The 18523-nt window shown below is 55.2% G+C and overlaps 1 protein-coding gene across 2 annotated transcripts in view; it reads right to left on the bottom strand.

Annotated features, from left to right (window-relative positions):
* LOC144938254 (electroneutral sodium bicarbonate exchanger 1-like) overlaps positions 1-18523 on the bottom strand; it is a 92533-nt gene that overhangs the window by 60723 nt on the left and 13287 nt on the right. The gene's annotated exons all lie outside the window — the stretch shown is intronic.

The following is an 18523-nucleotide window of genomic DNA, read 5'->3' as shown; positions in this document are numbered from 1 at the left end:
TCCATTCTCCTGCGACGGAACCTGCCGAGCGGTAAATATTCTCCCGGCTCTCCCTCCTCCTACCCCAACACGCACGCGCCTCCGATTAGCACGGTTGCCTGCGTACGGTGCTAAAGAAGTTCAACATACATACATACATACACACTCCTTTATCCATGAGATTTCCCCCTCCCCACCCACCTCCTCCTGTGTCCATCCGTTACAAATCAATGGTTTATTGACAAGTAATAAATAAATAAAAACCTCTCAGTCACGCAACTGCTTAGGATTTCATTTCCTGATAGAAGCTCCCCAGCACGTGGAGCGGAACGTCGGACCTCACGCCCAACAGCAGGCGGGGACAACCCGACAGCGCACCCGAGAGCTCCGAGCGAGGCGCGTGAATCCACGTCGGTTGACAGCGTTGGTCTCTCCTGAAAAGCAGACCGCTAGAGACGGCCTCTGAAACAGCCCCTCGTGATGCGCGCTAGTTCTGCATTCGCCAAGTCCGCAGACAGGTTTGCCTATGTGAGAACGTGCGTTTAGTGTTCAGTCTCACACATGAAAGATCCCCCGAAATAGCCTTAACAGACTGTAGGGGCAAGTGCTGTTAGCGAGCACCTATGAAGGCCGGAATGGTACACGAGGGGGTGGGTGGCCAGCACCACGCCCGACTGCCTTTGTCTCCCTAGTGGCAATGTTTACACACCGAACCAGGTACTCATTTGATGCTGAGTCGACCGAGGGGAGGCCCGCGACCGGTTTAGATAATCGTCACTGGTGTTGGCCGTGAGCGGGAATCGAACCAGTGTCGCCGGGTTCATAGCGCAGCGCGCTAAACGCTACACATGCACACACACAACACAAACGCACATACACACGCAACACACACACGCACACACACACGCAACACACACGCACATGCACACGCACATGCACACGCACACACAACACACACACACGCACGCACTCCCACGCAATCCCCAGGCGGTGTGAGCATGGCCTCGTGTCACTGTCAAAACACGAGGCCATGTACGGAGCGCGTTCTCTGTTTCGCCTCGAAAAGCCCTTTTCGGGAAAGATCTATTTTTGATCGGGAACATCCAAATCAGCGGCGCAATCGCTGCTGCCTCGAGGATTCTGGGGAGCTCGCCCGTGCGTTCTCGAGTCGTACCGCCACGTGCTGTTCAGCACGGCGTCCCGACGTTTTCAAGCTCTTGCATTCCCTCGGCTCGCCGAGCGGAACGTCGGACATCGCGCCAGACCCACTCGCAGGATACAACCCGAGGGACGCCTGCCGCTTTGTTTAATGCGCATCACTCTAAGTCAAGGGGGGGGAACGTCTGGCCCGTGGGCCGTACAAGGCCCGTGAAATCATTTGGTGTGGCCCTGCCAAGGCAACCGCAGGCGGGACACGAAATTCAATAAATCTAGGAGCAAACCTGGAAAAGCAGTTGCGAGTAGCAACATCATCAATAGCCAGCGAACATCACACGCCTCACCAAAGAAAAGCAGTTCCAGCCATCACATTAAGGGTGAGTTAATTAAATGTTTGACCAAATATAAGCGTCACATTTTAAAGTTGATAATTGTGTATGGCCCGCGAATGATGTTATAAATATCCAAATGGCCCTTGGCAGAAACAAGGTTCCCCACCCTTGCTCGAAGGGATTGACGGCGCAGGCGCGAATCTCTTTCGCTCGAGCGACCGAACGCAAAGGTCCTTCAGGTGTCACCAATCTCCCCTGGAGATAATGGACTTTAGTCTCGGGAGAGGCAACGAGCGAAGCAATCATTCGCGAAACAATTCGAACAATCTGTCACAAGGGGGGGGGGGGGGGGAGACACACAGCAACTGGGTGATGCGGCAGAGTGTCTGAACCACGTACCGCTATTGAACATGGACCCTAATGAAAGCTAATTAAACAAATGACAGTGGTATTCAAAAGCTTATGGGTCTCAACGCAAATCCGTGGTTGTTATATTCCCACCGATGGGCCCGATGCAAGGCTACGGCTCCTGTGTCAGGGGCTGTAGGCATTATGTAATGGGTAAATGTTCAAGCTGTTCTCCCCCTCCACCCTCCCCCCGTTCAATCACAGCCGGATTTGTCAGCCTGCTCGGCGGGGTCTGTGCGCGTCGTAAAGGGGCGTCGGGACGGGCAGGATGACGAGGAGGGTGAGGAGGAGGAGGGGGGGGTGATGAGAGGTAGGGGGATGAGTGGGTGAGTGTTTGCGCTGGAGGCAGTGACAGGATGCGACGAGACAGCCTCGTGCCGCCTAGAATGGGCACGGAGCACCGCGAGAGCGGCGCCAACGCCCAAAAACGCAGCCAATGGCAGCTCCTGCGCAGTGCCGCGTAGCCGAGGCGGCAGGGAGAGAGAGAGGGAGAGAGGGGGGAGAGAGAAGGGGGAGAGAGGAAGGAGAAGGATCCTTCCTTCCTTCTTTCCTTCCTCCACGCTCGGTGATGTCGAGCGGCTCTCGCCCGCCCCCCCCCCCGTCCCCATGACCTCAGGAAGCCGATTCGATTCGCCGCTCGTTAACGTCGTCACGGGCAGAACGTGGCACGGCAGATGCGGCTGTACCGTCCGCCGTCGACGGTGGACGATGTGAAGAGTCGCCCACAGGGTGACCGCAGTCATCGATTACGAAGCCTCCGCAGCGCACGGCGCACACGGGAGCGCCACGAGCCCGGCCTGCAGCGCTCCCCAGCAGCTGTTCAGGCACTGCTCTTATTCGGTGCCTGTACGAGAGACGCTCCCAGCACGTGGAGCGTAAACGTCGGACATCGTGCCGAGCCACGACACGCGGCGACACATCTCACAGCGGGAGAGCGCTGTGCCGGTAGCGCGTCTCCGATATTCGCCGGGACACTGACACCGCGGCGGCAGCGGCGGCTGTGCCAGAGGCCGAGGCGAGAGGCCGGTGCGAGGCAACGAGGAGTCACCGGCATCGGCGCATCGCTCGCGTCCGAGACGCCGTGATTCATTGAGATGTGGCTCGCGTGGGAAGCAGCAGCAGGAGGAGGAGGGGTAGACGGAGTGGGCTGCCCCCCACCCCTAAGTATAGCTGGCACAGCACACGCAGTGGTTAATGTAAAATAGAGCCCCGATTATTGTACCGCCCTAATTAGCCTCTGGCGCTACGCTGGACAGCTCCTCTAATGCCCCCTCCCTACCGAGCACACGAGCCCCCCCCCGACTGCCACTGCTTTGCTCCATTGGTCACTTAACCATGCGGCTTCAGGGCATGCAGCCTCCCGTCATGGCAATGTGGAATTTATCTAGGCGGGGAAGGGGGCGGGGGGTTGGTGTGGGGGGGCAAGGATGGAGACGATCGGCCCAGCAAGTTCTCGGTGTGAGCTGGGAGATGCTTGGACGCGGCTCGGCAGAGTTTCAGTTCCCCAAGGCGGAGTGCTCGACACGGGAGCGACCGCGTGCCACGGTGCTGTCCGGAGACGGCGGGCGCGTTAACGTAGCACACACACAGAGAGAGAGTCGGTCGTCGACTTCCCCGTGTGGCCCCATGGCTCCCCATGTTTGGTCTGTGGATCGCGTTGTGAGTACGCGGCTCTCTGTGGTGCGAGCGTCTATACCAGATGTTCTTCTTCTACATCTGGGGTGTGTGAGATGACCTTTCTGGGGGTGCGAGACGTGGGCGGATTTTTCTGGAAGGTAAATCATCGAAAACTAGAATTAAGTACAACTACTTTATATTCTTGGTTCTTTCGGTAAAGTCACGTAGAAGGGAAACAACTAAATAATACAAATATAAAACAATAAAAATTCTCACGACGTTTCGACTGCAACACAAGCAATCATCATCAGGTGTGAAATCCACAGCAAGAAATTTGGTTTCATCAAACCTATGTATTTCTGAACATTGTACATGTTGTAGCGATTGAGAGCCAACTGGGTGCAGGCTTCAGTAAAGCTTAAGCACCGCTGGTCTATACCATGCAGCTTGGACCGACGTGCAGCGTCGAAATGCCACCGCATCTCGTCAATGCGCCATACAGAATAGGTGGGCAACTTTTATTTAAACGAGAAACTAACAAAGAGCTCGTCCTTTTGGATGCAACTCGTCGTCTGTCCGTCCGTCCTTCCCTCTGGACGTGACGTCATGTCAGCGTGCAGAACTTTTTTTCGAATATAGTTGGTCAAATCGGTCAGAAAATGTTATCCTCTATAATAAAGGTTTTTTTGGGGGGGTTAGATCGCGTAAATATGCGTCTTGATTTGAAGCTTTCGTGACTGCAGGAATCCATACTCTTTGGTTCTTTCGGTAAAGTCACGTAGTTAGAAATAAAATAAATCACGACGTTTCGGGCGCAACACAAGCGTCCATAATCAGGTGTACATATAACCAAACATACACGGTGTGTGGGATCATCTCAGTCACCTAGCTCTATCCCGTGGCCTCAACGTGCACCTAGCCTGCCACAAGCTCCGTGTTGTTGTCGTTGTTGTTGTCGTTGTTGTAGTAGCAGTACACGTACACGCCGTGTGTGTATACAACTCAAGTGAGGGGAACGCAACGTGGGAGCTGCCACCGAGCTGCCGTGCGTGTCGAGCCCGCCACGATGAGCGAGGGCCACGCGCGTCTCGTCTGTGGCTTTGCTTGGCGACGGCTTTCTGCTGAATCACGGAAATCCGTCGCCGCCGCCGCCGCCGCGTTCCAGCCAGTCACTCAGGTGCAGCACGTGGCGTGGGTTGAGGGGGAGGTGGTGGGGGGGAGGTGGTGGGGGGGAGGTGGTGGTGGGGGGGGGTATGCCCCCCACAAACTACGTGACAGATTTCTAGAGGGGATGGGTGGGGAGCAATCGACTTCATCCCCCAAAATTAAAATCCACCAACTATCAAAAAAAATCAGGGCGGTAGAGACCTCTATAATTCATTTTAATCATAGTTTGTCCAAGACATATTGGCCAGCGTAGAAGAGTAGGCCAAGCACCCTCAAGGGTCTCTCTACAGCTTCCTGTAGTGGGGGCCACTGTCGCAGGTTGTGGTGTGGACGACCAATTACAGGGCCTCACCTTAATCTCTAAACAACAATAACAACAACAACCACGCGTGCCGTTTGCTGTTCAAATGATCACCATCAAACTTGATTTGAAGCTTTCGTGACTGCAGGAATCACTCTTTGGTTCTTTCGGTAAAGTCACGTAGAAAGAAAATGAATTAAATAATAGAACACGACGTTTCATTTGCAACACAGGCAGTTGCTTGTAATAGAATACGACGATTCCATTGCTTGTGTTGCAATCGAAACGTCGTGTTCTATTATTTAATGTGTTGTACTGTACTTCTGTGCTGCCGCCGCGTCTACTCGCGTCGTCCGCATCGCTGAATATTACGCGAGCGATAATCAGCGTTGCTCGTTGCGTTTCGCATTCGGTGTTCCGTTGCGACAAAAATATCCGAAATAACAAACTCAAGGCTAATATGAGATTCGTCGCATCGGCGAATAGTTCATACCCATTCAACTAGCGCTTTGCAATTTTCCATCTCTCTCTCTCTCGCTCTCTTCTTACACGGAGTCATTGACGGCGTGGTGATTACCCACGGCAAAAGGTTTCGTATGTGTTGCGGTTATTCAATAAGTCTTGGGCCTCTGAGGACGCCCACGGCGAGAGAGTTGCGGACTGCGGTCGTTGCTAGAGAGAGTTGAGTCGACGGCTGTGTTAAAGAGCTTTGGGGCTCATCGGATTTCCTCCTGCGATGAATACATATTCGGATTCCGAGTGAACCGCAGTTGAACAACCCGAGCCAAGCGACCGTTCTCTCGTACTCGACGTACGGCAAAGCACAGGGAGATTACACACTGTTTTACATTTAAAAACAGCCGCACCGGCGAGCCAATAGTTCTCGCGATAATTGCCAAACTTGCGAAACTCGATATCGTTGCAACCTGAGCGAGGTTTAATTGAGGCCGAATTACGTCAAAGAGTTTGGTGCCCAAACTAAAGATGATTTTTCTTCTTCTAATATTCCCTCTCGCGTGCATGTGTGTGTGTCTGTGTGTGTGTTTGTGTGTGTGTTTGTGTGTGTGTGTTTGCGTGTGTGTTTGTGCGTGTGTCTGTGTGTGCGTGTGTGTTTGTGCGTGTGTGTGTCTGTGTGTGTGTGTCTGTGTGTGTGTATTTGTGTGCGTGTGTGTGCGTGTGTGTGCGTGTTTGTGCGTGTGTGTTTGTGTGTTTGTGTGTTTGTGTGTGTGTGTTTGTGCGTGTGGTTGTGTGCGTGTGTGTTTGTGTGCGTGTGTGTGTGTGTGTCTGTGTCTTTGTGTGTGTGTGTGTGTGTTGGTGTGTGTGTTTGTGTGTGTGTTTGTGTGTTTGTGTGTGCGTTTGTGTGTGTGCGTGTGTTTGTGCGTGTGTTTGTGTGTTTGCCTGTGTGTGTTTGTGTGTGTGTGTGTGTGTCTGTGTATGTTTGTGTGTGTTTGTGTGTGTGTTTGTGCGCGTGTGTTTGTGTGTGTGCGTGTGTTTGTGTGTGTGTGTCTGTGTGTGTTTGTGTGTGTGTGTTTGTGTGTGCGCGCGCGTGTGTGTGTGTGTGTGTTTGTGTGTGTGCGTGTGTTTGTGCGTGTGTGTCTGTTTGTGTGTGTGTGTCTGTGTGTGTTTGTGTGTGTTTGTGTGTGTGTGTTTGTGTGTGTGTTTGTGCGTGTGTTTTTGTGCGTTTTGGCGAAAGCTCGCGGTGGCTAAGCAGCCGTGCCGGCTATGACCGAGTTTATTGGCCGGCCTCTCGTTATCAACGTCAATGTTATAACGGTGAACATCGTCCAATCAGTGGTGACCTGGGAGGTTCCGTGAAAGGGTCGGTGATGGTGATAGTGGTGGTGGTAGTTACAATGATGGTGATCATCATCGTGATGGTGATAGTGATGGTGATAGTGATGATGATAGTTCCGATGATGATGGAGATGTGACATTTAACAATAATTATATTAGTATTCCGCTTGTTTACCCAGGAAAGTTTCACCGAGTCTCAATACTTTTTTTAGGAGGGTCCTGCCAAGTTTCTGCTGCTATGCGCGATCCCAATTGATTACACTGTCAGTGTAATTATTTTTAAAATACCAAAATCGCCGTTACAATGTTACTATTGTGTTTGAGGCATTGGAGGAGACCGGAAAACCCTGAGCAAACCCCCACACCGAGAGGCACCCAAGTGAGGAATGAAACCCAGGCCTCACAAAGACAAAGATTCCCCCCCCCATAGCCTCATCAGACTGTTGGGGCAAGTGCTGTTAAGCGAGCAGCACCTACGAAGGCCGGCACGGCACACGAGGGGGTGGCTGGCCAGCACCACGCCCGGCCGCATTTGTCTCCCCAGTGGCGATGTTTACACATCGCAACTATGTACTCATTTGAGGCTGAGTCGACTTATGGGGAGTCCCAAGACCAGTTCAGATAATAGTCACTGGGTGTTGGCCGTGAGCGGGAATCGAACTCGGGTCGCCGGGTTCGTAGCGCAGCGCGCTAACCGTTACACCACCGCTCCCCACGTGTCCCCACACACACAGCACACACACACGGGCACCACCACGCAGCGCACACACACACGGGCACCACCACTCAGCACCCACCACCCTTTGTGGATGGGTCCGTCCGACCCCTCCGACGGCACCGACATGGTACGAACCGGCCGCTCGCATCACCGAGCACATCGCCTTTTCTGATCTCGTCTCTTGTCGGCCACCTGATGTTGGTGTCTATTTTTATCCGCGCATCTGTGTCTCGACGTCGTCATCATTCGATACCGATCGTAGAACGCACGAGCGATAAATCCTCTTTCCGAATTGAATAAACACACGCACCCGGTCGAATCCGCGGCCACGGCGAACGCGACACACACACACTCACGCACACCACGTAAGCATCGAGCACGTGCGCACATCACGTCCCGCACATCACGGCTTGTACGTCCGCCGCGGAGATGGAGCGACGAAATCAGTGCAGGCGCTGGGTGGATTGCTGCGTCGCAAGTTCACGAGAGGAGGTGGCGGCGGGTTGGGAGGTCTTCATCCAGCAGTGGATTAATCACGGCTCCTGCTGCTGCTGATGATGATGATGTGTGGAGTGGCGAGGGAGTGGTTCGCGCACTCTGCTATAAACCCGGCTTCCCGTCATCTGACCAGGATGGTGAAGTATGGCCAAACAAACAAACAAAACAAACCCATGCCTGCCAAGCGGGAGGTAGACCTTCACCCAGCAGTGGAGTGAGCATGGGCTCTAGACTCCTGCTGTACACGCGCACCTGCATTCTCTATGCACCGATTCTTACGCACTGGGCCACGCGCCACCCTCGTGTTGACATTAGCGCGCGCACGGCACAGGCTGCCGACGAGACCCAGAAGGTCGAGAACCCCGTGCAGTTGTGGAACATTTGGTCCAAAGAACACCCCCATCACTGTGGCTGCCGTCATGCTCACACAAAACCCCTTACCCATACGGAGTGTTACCCATACGAAGTGTTACCCTTAACGAGTGTTGCCCATAACGAGTGTTGCCCATAACGAGTGTTGCCCATAACGAGTGTTGCCCATAACGAGTGTTGCCCATAACGAGTGTTGCCCATAAGGTTGCCAAGGGACCCGGTGTAATGAATCAATGGAGACCTCTGTACAATGTCCCCCTCCTCCTCCTCTCTGTATCCCGGTGCCAACTCACGGCCTGCACGCCGCTCGGTGGCTACGCCACAGCTCACAGCTCACAAGCTCATAGCCCGCGCGAGACAGAAACATCCTCGGCATCCCGTTCATTCGTCGCGGTGGCACGACAACCACACCAATGCAGATCGCTCGCCATTATCCGCGGGCGGATTATCTTGGTATCTGCATTGTCGTCATCATCGTTGTCATTGTTGATCATCCCGATAATCGTCGTCATCATCAATCATCATCACCGTTAACGTCATTGTCCTAATCATCGTCATCATGCATCATCATCGTCATCATCGTCATCATCGTCATCATAAATCACCATCGTTCTCATAGCCATCATCGTGGTCACCGTCAACGTCGTCATCGCCATGATTGTAACCACCGCTCCGTGCGTCCGCATGGGGTCGTGCCGCGCCACTCCTCACCCCCCCCCCCCCCCCGGCTCGCGCCGCTCCCTCTCGGGCACCCCGAGCTGTCATCCCCGCCAGGGCCCCATTTGCTTCCATCAATAATAGATGCGCGCGCGGATTATTGCTCACGTAGCGCTACGATGCGCAATGAGCGCGCTCTCGTCCCTCCTACGCCGTGTGCTCCAGTGTGCGATACACGTGGCCTTCAGACGCACAAGTTCACGTCAGGACAGTCATCATCTTCGCCATCAGCCGTGATCATTCCACTGCTGGATGAAGGCATGCCAAGGCTGCTTTCATCTCTCGCGGTATTGCGATGTCACAGTCCGCTCGGGATGAGTATAATCGGCAACACTTTATCACGAGTAATACATATAATTGGTAAATTGTCTACCTGCCGCCTCGTGACTTATTGCGGCTCGTTTGGAGGCTTTTCTTTCAAGGAGTTGGCAGGGCTGTCCCCTCCCTCCCTCCCTCCCCTCCCTCCCACCACCACCACCAACCCTACCCCCAACGGCGTAGTGCACCACAAGCGACCGGACACGCGACGTGGCAACAAAGGGTCTGAAATGAAACTTTAATCAAGAGCGGTAAGGGCCTCTTCACACGCCGAGAGCGGCTCCCTGCTCGCGCGGGGAGCAGCTGCGCTCCGAGTCGTTCGCTCTCGACACGTGACACATGACCCTTCGCGCCTCGAGACATTTTTTTATGAAATAGAAAATGAATTATTTTGTTTTGTTCCCCACCGCCCCTTCTCTCTCTCTCTCTCTTTCCCAATTCTTACCCCCGGTGGTGTTCTCGGGCTTCAATGCGGACAGCAGAGGGTACGGCGACCGCTCACCGACTCAACCAGCACTGACCGAATCCGATGAGCTATGAAGCTCTTTGTCACAGACGTCCAGTATGGGCGGGGAGTCAGAACGTCACAACAACAAAAGATACAAAATGACGGGAGTGGTGCATGGCGATCTGCACGACATGGGGAGGTCATCATCCAGCAGTGGAGTGACTAAAAGGATGTCCCGTGTGTGTTATCATGAGAGGAAGAATCCATTCTGAAATTCCACACAGCAGTGATAGAGGAGGCCCCATTGAAGTGGTTATCATAGAGCAGCTTCTGAGAACTCCCCAAGTGCCCTCCGATCCACAGAGTACGGCGCGGCCCAACTTTCCACCCGCCCTGCCACTGAGAGAGCAGTGCTCGCTGTTTAAATCTCAGGGCTGGAATGCAGCCAAATTAAATGGTCAACTACATTTAATGAGATGGGGTTCTTTTTTAGTTTGGTGGCGTCATTCGTGACCGGGCTAAGATCGACAGCCCACTCCACTCGAGAAGCCAGTGGAATCACGGCCGCCTGAGATGTGGATCACATCCAGAATTACTGACGGTGCCAATTCAGACCGCGGGTCTCAGTCGCCCCTTACCACCCATAAAACATTTGCACGTTTAATTTGTATTGACTATGCTGAACTTCTTTCGCACCGTACGTAGCCAATCGGAGGTGCGGGAGAAGGACATACATACACAAAGTGAACTCTAGGGTGATATTGCTTCCACTCTTCCACATTCACCGGGTGTTTTGGCAGAGGTGGATATGTTTGAGGTATTGGAGGAGACCGGACAACCCTGACCAAACCCCCACACAGAGAGGCACCCGAGTCAGGAATGGAACCCAGGCCCTTCTCGCTGTGAGGCACGGACGGCTTGGCACCACTGCACAGCGTGCTCACCAGCCAGCCTCCTCACTCCACGTCGCGCCCCGGTGACCACATCTCACAGGCCCCACAAAGACAAAGATCTCCCCCCCTCCTATAGCCTCATCAGACTGTTGGGGCAAGTGCTGTTAAGCGAGCAGCACCTACGCAGGCCGGCACGGCACACGAGGGGGTGGGTGGCCAGCACCACGCCCGGCCGCATTTGTCTCCCCAGCGGTATTCAATGGGGTGACCGCGGTGAACCCATTGAATACTGCTGCCGGGTGGACAGTCGGAGTGGAGGGGGGGGGGAGATGCAATCGAACCGGGAGGACCTCTGCATTGCAAGTGCGTTGTGCTGACCAAGGCACCAACGGCAGCTCCCACGTGTCCCAGCTGGGAACGGCCAAATGTGCGCCCGCGGTCTCTGCTTGAACAGTTCTCGGCTCTGCAAGCAGTGCCAAGGCCCCCCAGGAAAGGTCAAGGTCGTCGTTGGAGAAAACCAAGAGCGAAAACGATCCTGGGGCAAGCTCTTCATCAACTCGCATGAACCAGCGTGGTGAAGTATGGTCAAACAACCACCATCGCCGGCACGGTGTGGTGGGGAGGCCGCGATTGGGCAGTGGGTTGAGGGCGAATGATTGAAGGCGAGGTCAGGAGGTCATCACGGCCATCGCCGTTGATGGCATGATAGCTAGCGCCATCGCCTCCTTCCTTATGCTAGATCCGGCCAGCTGTTGAACAGGGTTGAACCATCTTGCCAGGTTTTCTCTGCAACAATTTCGCCTCCTCTCGCCTTTGGCTCTCGTCGCATCGACACAGAGTTAGCACGCCTTTCACGGACCGCATGCGTGTATGGTGAACTTCTTCTGCACCGTACGTAGCCAACTCTTACAGTCTCACCACCACCACCACCACCACCGACTCACTCCACGTCGTCCCCCGGGTCACCGACCTCTTGCGTGCCACACCAGATCGCTCGTCTCAGTTCGCCCGTAGAATTCTGTAGCAATTATATAATTACTAATTACACAGCCACCAAACTATTCTCAGCCGGCGCTACTGCCAAAAGTCCGCGCTTAAAATTGCCTTCCGCCACTTAGGTAATTACGTTACAGACACGCGCGCGCACACACTCATTCGCGGCCTTGATCAATCTACTGCTGGATGGAGGCCTCCCCAAGCCATCGCGTCCACCGCGGTCTCTGGATGCAATGATCATGACAATCACCACGGATCGAGCTCCTGCACGCGTGGCGCTGATGTCAACGCTCCATCCCAAGGGGAGCGCTCCCGGCCTTCGGCTGTCACCGCCTCATCAGTCCCGGGCCCCGGCGCGCCACGGCCACGGCGACGCCTCGACTCCGTGCGGCGCCGCGTCCTGCCTCTCCCGTGTGCTTCTTCGCGAACTTGTCAGCGATTGTTTCCATTTCCCTTCGTCGGTGTCCGTGTCTCCGTCGCACCGATTGCAAACTCTCTTCGTTAAGGCACGCTGGGCTCGTACCAGTCACGCGCGCGCGTGTGTGTGCGCGTGTGTGCGCGTGTGCGTGCGCGTGTGCGTGCGCGTGTGTGTGCGTTTGTGCGCGTGTGCGTGCGCGTGTGTGTGCGTGTGTGCAGTGGGGAGCGGTAGTGTAGCGGTTAGCGCGCTGTGCTATGAACCTGGCGACACGGGTTCGATTCTCGCTAACGGCCAACACCAGTGACGATGATCTGAACCGGTCCTGGGCCTCCCCTAAGTCGCCTCAGCCTCAAATGAGCACCCGATGCGGTGCGTAAAACATCGCAACTAGGGCGACAAAGGCAGCCTTCATAGGTGCTTGCTAACAGCAATTGCCCCAACAGTATGTTAAGGCTATATGGGGGATATTTGCCTGTGTGTGCCTACAGCAGTTATTGAAGGTGGACCGGGATCAAAATGATGAACGAGATGCTGATGCGAGCAGGTTTGGAGTACTTTAAAAAATACACAATAAATACAAAAATACAAAGACAAACATCCCCCGTGTAGCCTTTAACGGGCTGCTGGGACAAGTGCCGTTCGTGAGCACCTACAAAGATCGGCACGGCACACGAGGGGGTGGGTGTCCAGCACCACGCCCGGCCGCCTTTGTCTCTCCAGTGCTGCTGCTTACACACCACGCCGGGTACTCATTTAAAGGTTAAGTCGACCTAGGGGAGTCCCAGCACCGATTTTCAGATATTCGCGACTGTTGTTGCTTATAACCAGGAATCGAACTCGTGTGGCCGGTTTCGTAGTCCAGTGCCGCTAACCACTGCGCCACCGCTCCTTCACAAACACAAACCCCGCACGCTGCGCCAAAGCCTCGCTAAAGCTGTGCGGCCGTGGTGTCACACGTCTGGGATGACAACGGGATTTAGAAAACGCATCCAGTGGGGACATCCTAAGCCGGTTTATATTCCACACCCACCCACGAACTCTCTCTCCCTCTCTAGTCTGGAACAAAACGAGATGCAGCGACATCGTACGCACCTCCGCTGAGCACGGCTGGCTACGTACGGTGCGAAAGAAGTTCAACACGCACATTACGTGCGAGTGCCGCTATTGCTCCGAGCCATCCGTCCCCCGTCAGCCACAGTGACACGTGCTCTTTGTGTTGTTTCCATCGAGCGCTCTTGCCACTAACCTCTGGCAAATGTCAGCAGCAGCATTCGTTTTTTTGAACAAGTCTGATGGTACTGCGAAGGTCGACGGGCTAAAACACACACATATTTTTTTATTTACATATAAATTACATCAAACAATTGTCAAAGAATGAGAAACGACGATAGACGACTGTGCAAAGGCCCAAAACGTATTATTGACGATCAGATACGTCTATTTACTTAATATACCGGATACAGTGATGACAAGATGCACTCCCCCCCCCCCGGCAAGTGGTGGTGCTGACTGTGTCCCTGGCTGCCTGTGAGCCAGCACTGTGGAGGCAGCAGCAGGGGTTGGTGGACCACACACAGACGTTGTGAAACTCCCTTCTCCAGGGAGTCGAAGAGGAGCTGTACTCTGGCTTGCCAAGATAAGGCGCCACAGTCAGTGGGCTAATCGCCATCTGTTCCCATCTTTACGGCCATTGAGTGCTGCCACTCGCGCAAGGCGTGGGGGGGTTTCTCCGATTGTTCCGGTTTCCTCCCACGTGGCACAATAGACACACACAGCTCAGCATTAATTGGCTGCTGAAAACGTCTTACAGATAACAACAAATCGCAATGTAGCAGCAGCAGCAGCATCATGACCCTCCTGAAAAAGAGTCACGTGAATTTCCTGGATCAATAAGTAAAGTATCATGATGATTGTTACAGTTGGGATGGGTGCGTGTTATTATGACGAGGTAAGTGCGTGGGTGTTCGCGAGTGTGTGCGTGCGAGAGGAGCGGTGGTCTAGCGGTAGGAGCGGTGGTGTAGCGGTTAGCGCGCTGCGCTACGAACCAAGTTCGATTACCGCTCACGGTCAACACCAGTGACGATTATCTGAACCGGTCATGGGCCTCCCCTTGGTTGCTCCAACTGAGTACCTGGTGCCGTGTGTAAACATCGCCACTGGAGAGACAAAGGCGGCCGGTCGTGGTGCTGGCCACCTTACGTGCCGTGCCGGCCTTCATAGGTGCTACTGGCTAACAGCACTTGCCCCAACAGTGTGTTAAGGCTACACGGGGAGGGGGGATCTTTGTCTTTGTGCGTGCGACCAGATCTGGGCGACTTGATTGGCATCGTTCGACAAAGTCCCGAGACCGCGCGGCGCTCCTCCCTGCGGAGCGTCCTCATGACCCCCCAGGGGGCAGTGACGGTGACGGCGGTGGTGACGGTGGTGGTGGTGGTGACGGTGGTGGTGGTGACAGCGGTGGTGGTGGTGACAGCGGTGGTGGCGGTGACGGCGGTGGTGGTGACGGTGGTGACGGTGGTGGTGGTGGTGGTGACGGTGGTGGTGGTGGTGACAGCGGTGGTGGTGGTGACAGCGGTGGTGGCGGCGGTGGTGGTGACGGTGGTGGTGGTGGTGACGGCGGCGGTGGTGACGGTGGTGACGGTGGTGGTGACGGTGGTGGTGGTGCTGGTGACGGCGGCGGTGGTGGCAGTCATCCGGGTGCGTGCAGGCTACGCTACGGTGACCTTGCAGCGAAGGTCAATCGATAGCGGCGAGGCGAGCCGACCATAACGTTCAATCTATACGCGTGAGCGCGGCCCTCGTCAGTGGCGCGGCAAGCTCTTTCCGCCACGCACGCCGTACGGAGCTCCAGAATATGAGACGCGATTTGCCCCCTCCCCCCCCTTGTATTTGACACCCAACATTTGGGAGGAGGTGCTTCTTGTGATCCGCTACTTTACGTGTGTGTCTGTGTGTGTGTCTGTGTGTGTGTCTGTGTGTGTGTGTGTCTGTGTGTGTCTGTGTGTCTGTGTCTGTCCTTCTGCTACAGCAGAGGTATAGGGAATTTCAACAAGACCTACATCTTTGCTTTATTGACCTGGTCAAGGCCTATGATACCATCAGTAGGCCTGGGTTCTGGGTTGTTCTTCGTGCTTTCGGAGTCCCTGACCCTCTGCTCACGATCATTAAGGACCTTCATGATGGTGAGCGGGCCCGGGTTAAACTACGTGGCCGGGAGTCAGAGCCTTTCCCTGTACACCTTGGGGTGCGACAAGGATGTCCTCTGGCTCCCACATGATTAAACATATATTTTGAACACGTAGTTCGTGAAGCCTTCAATAGCTGTACCGGGGGAATCTCCATTTGGTACAGATATAATGGGAGGCTGATCGATGCCCGGGTGCGATCAAGGGTTTGCTCCCTATTGGTCAACCACGTTATGTATGCCAATGATTTGGTAATAGCTGCTCATTCAGAGGAGGAGTTGGAGACGCTGCTGCTGAGACTGGAGCGTGCCAGTAAGAGGTGGGGCCTTACCATCAGCCCCACCAAAACTAAGCACCTCCCTGGGTATTTTGTACCATCGGACACTCCGCCCCACAACTCCCAATCGGTGATGGGGCAGTAGTGGAGAGAGTGGAGAGTTTCCCATACCTGGGCAGTGTGCTTATGACCGGCTCCAGTTTAACAGCAGAGGTCTCACTCCGAATCAGTCGAGCGGCAATATCTTTTCATCGGTTGCATAACGCTGTGTGGAAGCTACCTGGTCTCAAGTCTTCTCGGCCACAGTCATTCCCTCCTTTCTCTACGCTTGCGAAACGTGGACCCCCCTAATGGAACATCTTCGCCGGTTGGAAACATTTAGGCTGGCCTGCCTACGATCCATCCTGGGTTGAACCAGGCTGGATTGTGTGAGGAGCTCACAAAATCTTGAAAGATCTGGGCAAAGTCCCATCGGTGAGCTCCTCCGGCAGGCAAGGCTGCGTTGGCTGGGCCATGTAGCCCGCATGCCCAGCCACCGCATGCCGAAACAGCTTTTGTTCGGCCGGATCGAGGGGGCTAAACGGGCGCGGCACGGGCTAGAGAAGAGATGGAGTGATGTGGTACAGGAGGACGTGGAGCTGAGTAGACTTGCCGATGACTGGTACCAGCGGTGTCAAGATCGGCCTCTGTGGAGGAGGCTCCTGAAGGACGCTACTGGGCAGTTGGAGGCAGTCGCCCTCCAGCAACAACGGAGGGCGGAGGAGCGACGCTCACAACAACGAGCGGAGCGCCGCGTGGCTAAAGCACAGCAATTTGGCACAGTAGGGGGCACAGGTGGTGCATCAGCCAGTCATCTCGGTCATCTCAGTCAGTCGACCCGTGGCACCTGGGTCTGCCCCGTGACCTCCTACCAGCGGGCGTTCGACACTTCACGTGTCCACAAGGTGCACATGGCCTGGCACAAGCGTCGTGGTGACGTCACCGCCACTTAGTGGCGAATTTGTTGTTGTTGTCCGTGTGTGTGACTGTGTGTCTGTGTGTGTCTGTGTGTGTGTGTCTGTGTGTGTGTGTCTGTGTGTGTGTCTGTGTGTGTGTCTGTGTGTGTGTCTCGCTGGATATGTGTCACCTTACTGACACGGATCGCGCGTTTTGGGGTGCGTCTTTACTTCGCGCAGAGTTTTACTATCCGGAGAATGCGTCCGCTGTTAAATAACGCGCCGTACACCAGCCTGGCAACCCCTTAGCAGAGCCCTACCTTGTCACAAGACCAACTCAGACCGTATTGGTCACCCCCGTGCACCTTACAAATCTCAACGTCCATCCTACAAAGTCCCATCGCGAGGGAGAAACACAAACAAATAGACAACACGTATTGAGACGGCTGTACGCCGTCTGGACCTGGAAACTCGATTTCCCTGTACGATAACACGCGGTAAACCACGTGGGTTGACAGCTTTGTGAACAACAAACTCCAGCGACGTTGCCAAACTCCAACAACTCCAACAACAACTCCAACAACAACAACAACTCCAACAACAACAACTCCAACAACAACACCTGCATCTGATCCCTGCCGGTACATCCCACAACAGGAGTGAAGTGACTGACACAGAAGTGACTGACACAGCTATAACTATTCAGAAAGGGGGGGGGGGGGGGGTGAGAATCTAACAGTATGGGGGGGGGGAAGGGGAGGGGGGCAGAGTCCGACGGTAGGGGGCTAATCGCCCCCCGCTAACTGCCCCCCGCTAACTGCCCCCCGCTAACTGCCCCCCGCTAACCGCCCCCCACTAACCGCCCCCCGCTAACCGCCCCCCGCTAACTGCCCCCCGCTAACCGCCCCCCACTAACCGCCCCCCGCTAACCGCCCCCCGCTAACTGCCCCCCGCTAACCGCCCCCCACTAACCGCCCCCCGCTAACTGCCCCCCGCTAACTGCCCCCCGCTAACCGCCCCCCACTAACCGCCCCCCGCTAACCGCCCCCCGCTAACTGCCCCCGCTAACCGCTCCCCCCTTCCACCCCTCCTCACTTCGCTCTGCGGTGATCGCCATCGTAGGTGCGTGTCTGAGACCCCCTTGGCACGGGGGGGGGGGGGGGGGCTGCTCGCGGAGGCCTTCATCCAGCAGTGGATGGACCGTGGCTCGTGATGATGACGACGAGGAACGGATGTGACACGCGTCATCGACTCGCGGACCGCACGCGCGTTGAACTTCTTTCGCACCGCACGTGGCCAACCGCGCCAATCGGAGGTGCGAGAGAATCCAGAGACCGTGCTCAAGGAGCGGTGGGCGCAGTGGTTAGCGCACTGCGCTACGAGCCCCACTTGGGGTCCGAGTTCGAAATCCGGCCACAGGCCATCGAAGCGCTAAAGCCTTCGCCACCCTGCAGCAGCCCGCGCTGACTCCAGCACAGCGTAGGGGACACGTGCACGATGGTCAAGGAGGCATTCATCCAGCAGTGGATTGCCAAAAGGAGCTGCGCGTAATCACACAGACACACACCACACTGCACACTGCACTACACACACCACACTGCACACTGCACTACACACACCACACTGCACACTGCACTACACACACCACACTGCACACTGCACTACACACACCACACTGCACACTGCACTACACACACCACACTGCACACTGCACTACACACACCACACTGCACTACACACACCACACTGCACACTGCACTACACACACCACACTGCACACTGCACTACACACACCACACTGCACACTGCACTACACACACCACACTGCACACTGCACTACACACACCACACTTCACACTGCACTACAGACACCACACTGCACACTGCACTACACACACCACACTGCACACTGCACTACACACACCACACTGCACACTGCACTACACACACCACACTGCACACTGCACTACACACACCACACTGCACACTGCA

The sequence above is a fragment of the Lampetra fluviatilis genome, chromosome 21 (assembly GCF_964198595.1).
Source record: "Lampetra fluviatilis chromosome 21, kcLamFluv1.1, whole genome shotgun sequence".
NCBI lineage: Eukaryota > Metazoa > Chordata > Hyperoartia > Petromyzontiformes > Petromyzontidae > Lampetra > Lampetra fluviatilis.
The sequence above is the reverse complement of the archived record's forward strand: the minus strand, read 5'-3'. Positions and strand labels throughout refer to the sequence as shown.